At 39.3% G+C, this 9146-nt stretch overlaps 1 non-coding gene across 1 annotated transcript; it reads right to left on the bottom strand.

Annotated features, from left to right (window-relative positions):
* Positions 1-2278: 2278 nt before the first annotated feature.
* On the bottom strand, positions 2279-2397 carry LOC113470371. The gene has a single exon (XR_003393444.1). It is a non-coding gene; the product is annotated as a 5S ribosomal RNA (ribosomal RNA).
* Between the last annotated feature and the right edge of the window lie 6749 nt (positions 2398-9146).

Raw genomic sequence — 9146 nt, 5'->3', positions numbered from 1 at the left:
AGTTACAAGGCAGGCAGGCCACTCTTCGTATACATTATTGATGTTATTTGGACCACCTTGTATATCTAATATTACCAGATAGATATAGGTAGTAGATAGTCCATAAGATATTGATGAACGATACCGTTTGAATGAACCCCCATTATCCTCGCATGTCGAGCAAAACATCACCGGGTATCCTGGTAGTTCTGTACCGCCAAGTCAGAGACATCAAGAAAATCTTTTGCCATAAACGGTTTTTGTGAGGACAAGCTTAGCCCAGTGGTAATGCCCTTGCTTGTCATGCAGAAGGTCCTGGATTCGATAGATTCGATACCCAAACCATTGTCCAAAAATTCGCACTTGCTTTTCGATTGCGAATGATTTCCCCTGTGGGGTGGGGGCGATGGAATGAGAAGTCCAGTTGAAGAGGTTGGCATCAAAAGGTGTTGGTTTGTTCTTTATTTAGAGTGGATTAATTTTACAACGAAAAACTTAAAACTATACATAAAAGATTTGATTTACGAAGTAGTGAGAAGTTATACTAGGTATACAAGTATACATTAAAAAGGTATGATTACTTGAGCGTCCGCTAGGTTCGCTTCGGTTTTCGGTTTCGGTTTTCGTTCGGTTTTCGATCCCGTGCTAAATCTAACGAGCGAGTGACAGACACAGAACCGAATACAATAGTCCGTCCCTTATACCTTTTTATTACTATTGTAATAGTAAAGGGAGGACGGACTAATGATGTAAACAAGATGGCGCCAACATGGGTTGCGTTATGGGGATCAGGATTCGATGCGAAATCTCCCTATTATAATACGCTGAGAAAGAAACATGTGCTGCGTGTAGTATCCTGAAGAATTTCACAGCGCACGCCACACCCCTATTAATTTTTACTTTCTACTATTTTTGGTGTTCTCGTGTTGACCCAGCACCTAAATGGGAAAAGTATTGTTTCTTCCAACACATCTGATGAGCTGATGAGGGACACTGAGAGCTATGTCTAACTGATGAGTTCAAATAAGAACGAAACGCGTCTTAGGCTGCTCCCAGGTGTTGGCTAAAGTTGGTATCAAAAGGAGTTGGTTTGTTCTTTAATTAGAGTGAATTAATTTAACAACGAAAAACTTAAAACTATACATAAAAGATTTGATTTACGAAGTAGTGAGAAGTTATACTAGGTATACAAGTATACATTAAAATACGCTGAGAAAGAAACATGTGCTGCGTGTAGTATCCTGAAGAATTTCACAGCGCACGCCACACCCCTATTAATTTTTACTTTCTATTATTTTTGGTGTTCTCGTGGTGACCTGGTGACCCAGCACCTAAATGGGAAAAGTAATGTTTCTTTCAGTCCATCTGATGAGTGATGAGCTGATGAGGGATACTACGTGATAGACATGCTACAACACAGACCACACGAGTCTAACGAAGCAGCTGTTCCATCGCTAGAACTTGAGAAAGGCGGTGAAATCAAAACCCTTTTTAGAGAGAAAGAAAATGCAATTTCCTTTCCTTAGTTTTGGCACAATTATGTTCACAGTATGTTCAATAGTTCAATTTGTACCATGCTGTACATGCTACTTATAAGTATTTCGGACCATCCTCATTCCTCATTCACAGATTTTCAAAGAGATTTTCTTTCTGGTTCATCAGATTCTATGCTGGACTGCCATTTATATAAATATCAGATAGCAGACAAGTTAAGATGATAGCAGATAGCAGCATACGCCTTTCTCAAGCAGACTTTTCATGATGATGAGCAGACAAGTAGCAATATTACAGTTTTTATTTCAGTTTAATTTAAAATTGCACACACTTAATAAGGCCCATCGCAAATTGGAAGCGTATAGTAGAGCGACTTTTTATTACCGCGGAGTATCGTGAAAATCAAAACCTATGAAAGAGCGACTAATATGCCGCTCCCAATGTGCTGCAAAGCAAACCTGAAGTTGTGTACACATATAGTCGACGACCGTCGATCGACGAGGTGAGTCTATGTTGTCGAAGCGGACTGTTTCAATTGACATTGATGGATGTCGATGGACTATGTATGCACACAGCTTTAGAGGTGTAAAATGCATAATTATGAGCCAGAGGCTCGATGATATGCTGCAACTTTGAAAACATACAGATGATGACTCCAAACATAGACGGCCGTTTGACTATGTTTGGACACACCTTAAAAAACACGAAAGTTCAGCGCCGTCAAGGGTGGTCTGTACCTAAATGAGTGGCCGACAAGGCATGATTATTACGTGCTGGAATTAAAAAAAAAGTAACAAAAAGGTAACGCCAACGTTACGTGGTGTTCCCAAGCGGTCACCCATCCAAGTACTATCCACGCTCGACGTTGCTTAACTTCAGTGATCGGACGAGAACTGGTGTATTCAACGTGATATGAACGTTGGCGAGAAAGAGAGAAATCATTCTCCCTAATAAAGACCATAATCTAATCCTAATCGTTTACCTGGCAGGGGATGAGGGATTAAAACATGTTTGTGACGTCACACAATGTGATCAGCTGATAGATAGAAGAAGGGTCTTCAGATTAAAAAAAATTGCCATTTTAAAACATGTTTGTGACGTCACACAATGTGATCAGCTGATAGATAGAAGAGGGGTCTTCAGATTAAAAAAAATTGCCCTCGGCCCCTTTTTGTGAACGCTCTGCGGCCGTTTTACGTTTTACTATATTTTATGTAATCTTTTATGTGTCGTCAAGCCGCGGACCCCAGTTTGGGAATCCCTGCTCTAGACTAGTCTTTTTTTCTCCGCTATACCTATTATTTATTTCTGCTTTTTCGTAATTAACAATAACAATTAGCACGTGGCCCCTTTTCTTCAATTGTGAACGCTCTGCGGCCGTTTTACTATATTTTATGTAATCTTTTATGTGTCGTCAGGCCGCGGACCCTAGTTTGGGAATCCCTGCTCTAGACTAGTCTTTTTTTCTCCGCTATACCTATTATTTATTTCTGCTTCTTCGTAATTAACAATAACAATTAGCGCTAATAAAGTAATGCTTTCTTAAGCTTGTTAAAGTACTTGGGAAAAAAGTAATGTTTTTCTAATGAGAGTCAAGATTAGATTCAAGATTCTGCAGGTGTCTTAATGCAGACTATGGTTTGTGACTGGAATGGGAAAGACACTAAAGGTAGGAAAACACTACTATCACGTCACGTGAGCTCACGTGACGTGATAGTAGTGTGTTTCTACCTTAAGACCATTTTCTTTGTCTTTCGTTTGACAAGTGTGTGCTTTTCCTCCCTTCTAAAGATAGGGGTCAACCTTTTCAAGCGCCAAAGTTATATCGGCTTTTAAGTCTTATACTTGCGTTTATCTCTAGCTCCTCAATCAAGTGTTCTCACGATGATGAGTGCACCCCAAAACAGTCAGCACGTGAAGAGACTAGGAAGTACATCCAGATACCAACCACGCACGATATTGTTTACCTTCAGTGATCCCACGGGAACTAAAGACAAAGGAAAGACACTAAAGGTAGGAAAACACTACTATCACGTCACGTGAGCTCACGTGACGTGATAGTAGTGTGTTTCTACCTAAAGACCATTTTCTTTGTCTTTCGTTTGACAAGTGTGTGCTTTCCCCCCCTTCTAAAGTTAGGGGTCAACCTTTTCAAGTGCCAAAGTTATCTCAGCTTTTAGGTCAATTTGCGTGTATCTCTGGAATTTCAAGTTCAACCAGCTAGCAGCTCCTCAATTGTTCTCACGATGCTGACTGCACCCCAAAACAGACAGCACGTGTATGTAAAGACCAAGCAGTAGCGTGTAGATACCAACCACGCCGATTTCTATTAAGTTCTCAATCTATTCTATATTCTACTCTACTCAAGGTCTATTCTATTCTACTTATAATGTTTCTAGGTATAATTCTATTGCTCCTAGACGGCTAGTGTAATCTTGAATGCATTGTTATTTAGGTACATTACCACCAAACTGTTCAATCTATGTTACCTAAGTGAGGTGTTTTAGTTAACTGACCGCGGTACAATTCATAGCTCATACCGTTCCATACATTTAATAGCATTAAATATACAGGGTGACCGTAAAATTTGAGTGTGATTTGGGGCCTATGTAGGGACAGCTTTTTTCGAATCTCACTCAAATGGTTCCAAAATCTAATCAGCTAATCACTATAATAGAATTATTCCCCTTGGATGTAGCACATTTTTTTCGACCCAATTCTATCCCTATAGGTAGCCGTTCCGAGAACGAACATTATCTGCTTAAGTTGAAAGCTCCAGGTTAGAATGAAACCCGCAACCAGGTAGCGCTTCGTATAAGCTTAACCCATCCTTTGGAGCTGTTGGCCGCCAGAATCCCGGCCAGGGCGGAAATTTTCTAAGCAAACTTTTGGGTACTTTTACTAGTTTTACTTGAATCACCAACCTCTAGAACGAAAGTTCACCAATCTAATATTATGAGCAGGTTTCCTATAGGTCTGGAAAGAAAAAACCCTATACTCCTAAACTATATCTAGACATCTCTCTAGACTAAGTACATCTAGATAAGACAGTAAGACTTAGTAAGTAGCCTGAGTGCCCTAAGAAGACGGATGAGGGAGAGAGAGACAAGTTAGATTTCCGGTCTCTCTCTGGTTTTTATGTGCGGGGCAGAAATCTTATAGCAGAAAACTGGTTTAATTCTCACGAACTGCATCGAACTATGAAAAGAAGGAGGGGGGGAGAGAGAGAGAGAGAGAGAAAGAGAGAGAGAGAGCGGAACTTGAGAAAGGCGGTGAAATCAAAACCCTTTTTAGAGAGAAAGAAAATGCAATTTCCTTTCCTTAGTTTTGGCACAATTATGTTCCCAGTATGTTCAATTTGTACCATGCTGTACATGCTAAGTATTTCGGACCATCCTCATTCAGATTTTCAAAGAGATTTTCTTTCTGGTTCATCAGATTCTATGCCGGACTGCCATTTATATATCAGATAGCAGACAAGTAGCGATATTACAGTTTTTATTTCAGTTTAATTTAAAATTGCACACACTTAATAAGGCCCATCGCAAACTGGAAGCGTATAGTAGAGCGACTTTTTAGTACCGCGGAGTATCGTGAAAATCAAAACCTATGAAAGAGCGACTATCGACTAATACGCCGCTCCCAATGTGCTGCAAACCTGAAGTTGTGTACACACATGGTCGATGGCCGTCGCGTCGATCGACGAGGTGAGTCTATGTTGTCGAGGCAGTGCGGACTGTTTCAGTTGACATTGATGGATGTCGATGGACTATGTATGGACACAGCTTTATAGGTGTAAAATGCATAATTATGAGCCAGAGGCTCGATGATATGTTGCAACATTGAAAACATAAAGATGACTCCAAACATAGACGGCCGGTCGACTATGTTTGGACACACCTTAAAAAAACACGAAAGTTCAGCGCCGTCAAGGGTGCGTGGTCTGTACCTAAATGAGTGGCCGACAAGGCATGATTATTACTTGCTGGATTTAAAAAAAAAGTTATAAAAAGGTAACGGAATCCCGGCCAGGGCGGAAATTTTCTAAGCAAACTTTTGGGTACTTTTACTAGTTTTACTTGAATCACCAACCTCTAGAACGAAAGTCCACCAATCTAATATTATGAGCAGGTTTCCTATAGGTCTGGAAAGAAAAAAACCTATACTCCTGGACTATATCTATAGACATCTCTCTAGACTAAGAACATCTAGATAAGACTTAGTAAGTAGCCTGTGAGTGCCCTAAGAAGACGGATGAGGGAGAGAGACAAGTTAGATTTCCGGTCTCTCTCTGGTTTTTATGCGCGGGGCAGAAATCTTATAGCAGAAAACTGGTTTAATTCTCACGAACTGCATCGAACTATGAAAAGAAGGGGAGAGAGAGAGAGAGAGAGAGAGAATGGAAAAGCAGAATTTTAAATTTGGACGAATCATATCGAAATATGGAATTGTAAATACTTTTCCATACTTTGGTGATTTAGGGCACTGATGTAAGATTTATCGTATCTTGTCAAAGTGAATTTACCGTACCCACCTTGTACGGAAATGCGATGGTTGCATGGTAATAATGTTATTTATGATTTGCAATACAAATTAGTGACCTGAGTCTGTGAAGTTCTTTCATGTCTGAAGATGTGCGATCAATACAAATACATATACGTACCTTGTACCTACATTTAAATTCCATGATACTCAGGGGCGGAATTACACATAGGTCTAAGAGGGCCGGGCCTAAGGCCGCACTAGCACAAACGAACAAAAATAAAGATGATGAAGACGAAGAAGAAGAAAGAGGAAACTTATTAACCCCAGTATGTACTAAGTTAAGTAGCTTCTCCCATTCACCATATACCTATATCTTCTTCTTCTTCTTCTTCTTCTTCTTCTTCTTCTTCTTCTTCTTCTTCCTCTCCTCTTCCTTGTACATACTTTTTTTATTATTCTTCTTCTCCTTTTCCTCCAGAAGGAGAAGAATAAGGGCTCTAAATTTCATGGATATACATATGTTACTATGTACTACTACAAACTCCGAAAACGTAAATCCAGCCCTGGTGATACCTTGACTTTAGATGTATATCTACATAGCTCATTCTTATGCCAATATTTCTACAGAGTGCTGCTGCAAATATCATGTGCGATACCGTATTGATTTATGATGAAACATCAATCATACCGGGTGTAACTAACAGATTTTTCGCCCCAAGAGGTTTGATGGAGGGAACTGTAACAACGAAGGTTTCACCAGTAACTTATAGTGAGAGTCTTCACCTTCACAGGTGTATTGTCGCCGTAAAGCCGCCAATTCCTATTAAGTTCTCAATCTATTCTACTCTAATTCTATTCTATTCTATAATACATATTTCTAATTCTATTGCTCCTAGACGGCTAGTGTAATCTTGAATGCATTGTTATTTAGGTACATTACCACCATACTGTTCAATTTGTGCGATACCGTATTGATTTATGATGAAACATCAATCATACCGGGTGTAACTAACAGATTTTTCGCCCCAAGAGGTTTGATGGAGGGGACTGTTACAACGAAGGTTTCACCAGTAACTTATAGTGAGAGTCTTCACCTTCACAGTTGGTCCCCCAACTGTGAAGAGTATAAGTTACTGGTGTTCTTCTTTTCAAGATGAATCTTCACAAAGTCACGTCAGAATCTATCAGTATGAACGAAAGGTTTTATCATCCCAAATAGAAAAGGAGGATAGGATAGGAGAAAGCCAACCATTCTGAGAACGAACCTTGTTATTTTCTGCTATTTTTTTTTTTTTTTTAATTTAAGCAAAGTTTTAATTTATAAAAATTACACCTATTTTGTTCCAAATACATAAAACCTTGTTTAGACTGCGGGAGTAAAGGGACTTTTCAGTCTCATTCTGGCAGTATAAGCAGGGTATATTCTATTCTATTCTGTTATTTACAAACGGCTGTAGCAGGATAAAGCCCAACGTTTGGCCACTAACAGTCTAACACTTCCAGGTTCTGTGTTTGCTCACCTTTCTCCATCAAACCTACGGGTCGAAAATTATGTACCTTACGAGTATAAGGTAAATTTTACATCGTTTTTAAGGGGTTTGACAGAGTGAACTGTAACTGCTATGGTCTTATCGTCCCGAATTCGAAGAGAGAAGGAAGACAGGATAGGAGAAAGCCAGCCGTTTCCGAGAACGAACATTATCCCATCAGGATAAAATCCGCCCTGGGCGGGAATCGAACCCGCGGCCTAGCGCTTACAAGGCAGACGCACTACCAACTAAGCTAAGTAGGCTGGCACATTTATTTCGATCGAGAAGAATAATATGAATAGTATGATCTCCACATACCAAACATCCCTGCTCAAAGTTCCGCTTTATGTAAACACTACCTACGTAGGTACCTACCTATATGATAATAATAGTGCTTATTTTTACTGCTCGCATAGGACTGATAAGTCCCTTTACTCCAGCAGTAGGCTACTACTATTATTGTGGTCAAATTCTCAAATTATATTGAGGATAAAATTCCATACCTCGGCTGGGATTGAAGCCACGCCCTCCTGTTAACCAGTCGAGCGCCTTGACCTCTACACCACCACAGGATACTCAGAAAAACAGTCAAATTAGCAGATACAAAACGCAAAAACCAAAGAAAACGATGTGATCAGATTAGCAAGAGCCAGAAGAATTTCTTTTTTCATGGTTGGTTACGTCCCACGCAATGTTGCCAAGCGTCCCTACGCTTTAAAAATTTGAATCTCATTATTTTTCCCGCGCACACTTTGGGGACGAATTTCTTAGAGAAGAAATACTTTTTAAAAAAAAAATCTTTTCGGATTATTTATTATTTTTGACGATCTTTACGAAAAAAATACATTTGGACAGTTATATTTTTCATGAGAATCATCAATTACTCGGTTTCGAACCCAGAACTTTTTAATTGTAAGCCCCAAGTAATTGAAAATATTACCAATCGATTTCTCGTGAAAAAATACATAAAATAGAGTATCCAATTGTACACAAATGTTGAGTTTCAAACATAACACATTTCTCGGATTTCGAACCCTTAACTTTTTAACTGTAAGTCCCAGGTGTATGAAATCACCACCAGTGAATTCCTCAGATAAAAATACATGAGTTAACATATTTGGTTTAACTAAAATACTTAATGGGGACTTTTGAGACAAGAAAAACTGTTTTTACATGTATTTTTCCTATGGCGCACATTAAAAGTGGACACACTGTATATGTAGAAACGCTGCTAATTTGATTTGGTCAACCAGGGAACCAGACTCAACCAAATTCATCGAATTTGACCACACTTTAATCAGTTTCAGCAAACAATTAAAAACCATCTAGAAGTTAATCTAGAAATGACAGAAATGCCTACATTTGTCTCGTTCAAAGTACAAGTTCCCTTTTATCCTGTCCATAATTACAGTGATTACCGAGAAGTGATTTGTCAATTACCTGGAACTCATCTCTGACATGTCTGCCACACCAAGGACAAACATTCAACACATGCATGACAGTATGGAACTCAGCGATCTCTATGAATCAATCCTATATCACTCCATCATCTCTTATCTATTTACCTCATTCTGTCACTCGGACTCACAGGTTTCAAGATCACTTTATAAGAGCTTAAGAGCTTCAAATGGCTTAGAACCCAAAAAGGAAGAATTGCTA

Source organism: Diaphorina citri, unplaced genomic scaffold, assembly GCF_000475195.1.
Source record: "Diaphorina citri unplaced genomic scaffold, Diaci psyllid genome assembly version 1.1 scaffold1542, whole genome shotgun sequence".
In the NCBI taxonomy this organism is placed as follows: Eukaryota; Metazoa; Arthropoda; class Insecta; order Hemiptera; family Psyllidae; genus Diaphorina; species Diaphorina citri.
Note: the sequence above shows the minus strand (reverse complement) of the source record. Positions and strands in the feature narration are given on the sequence as shown.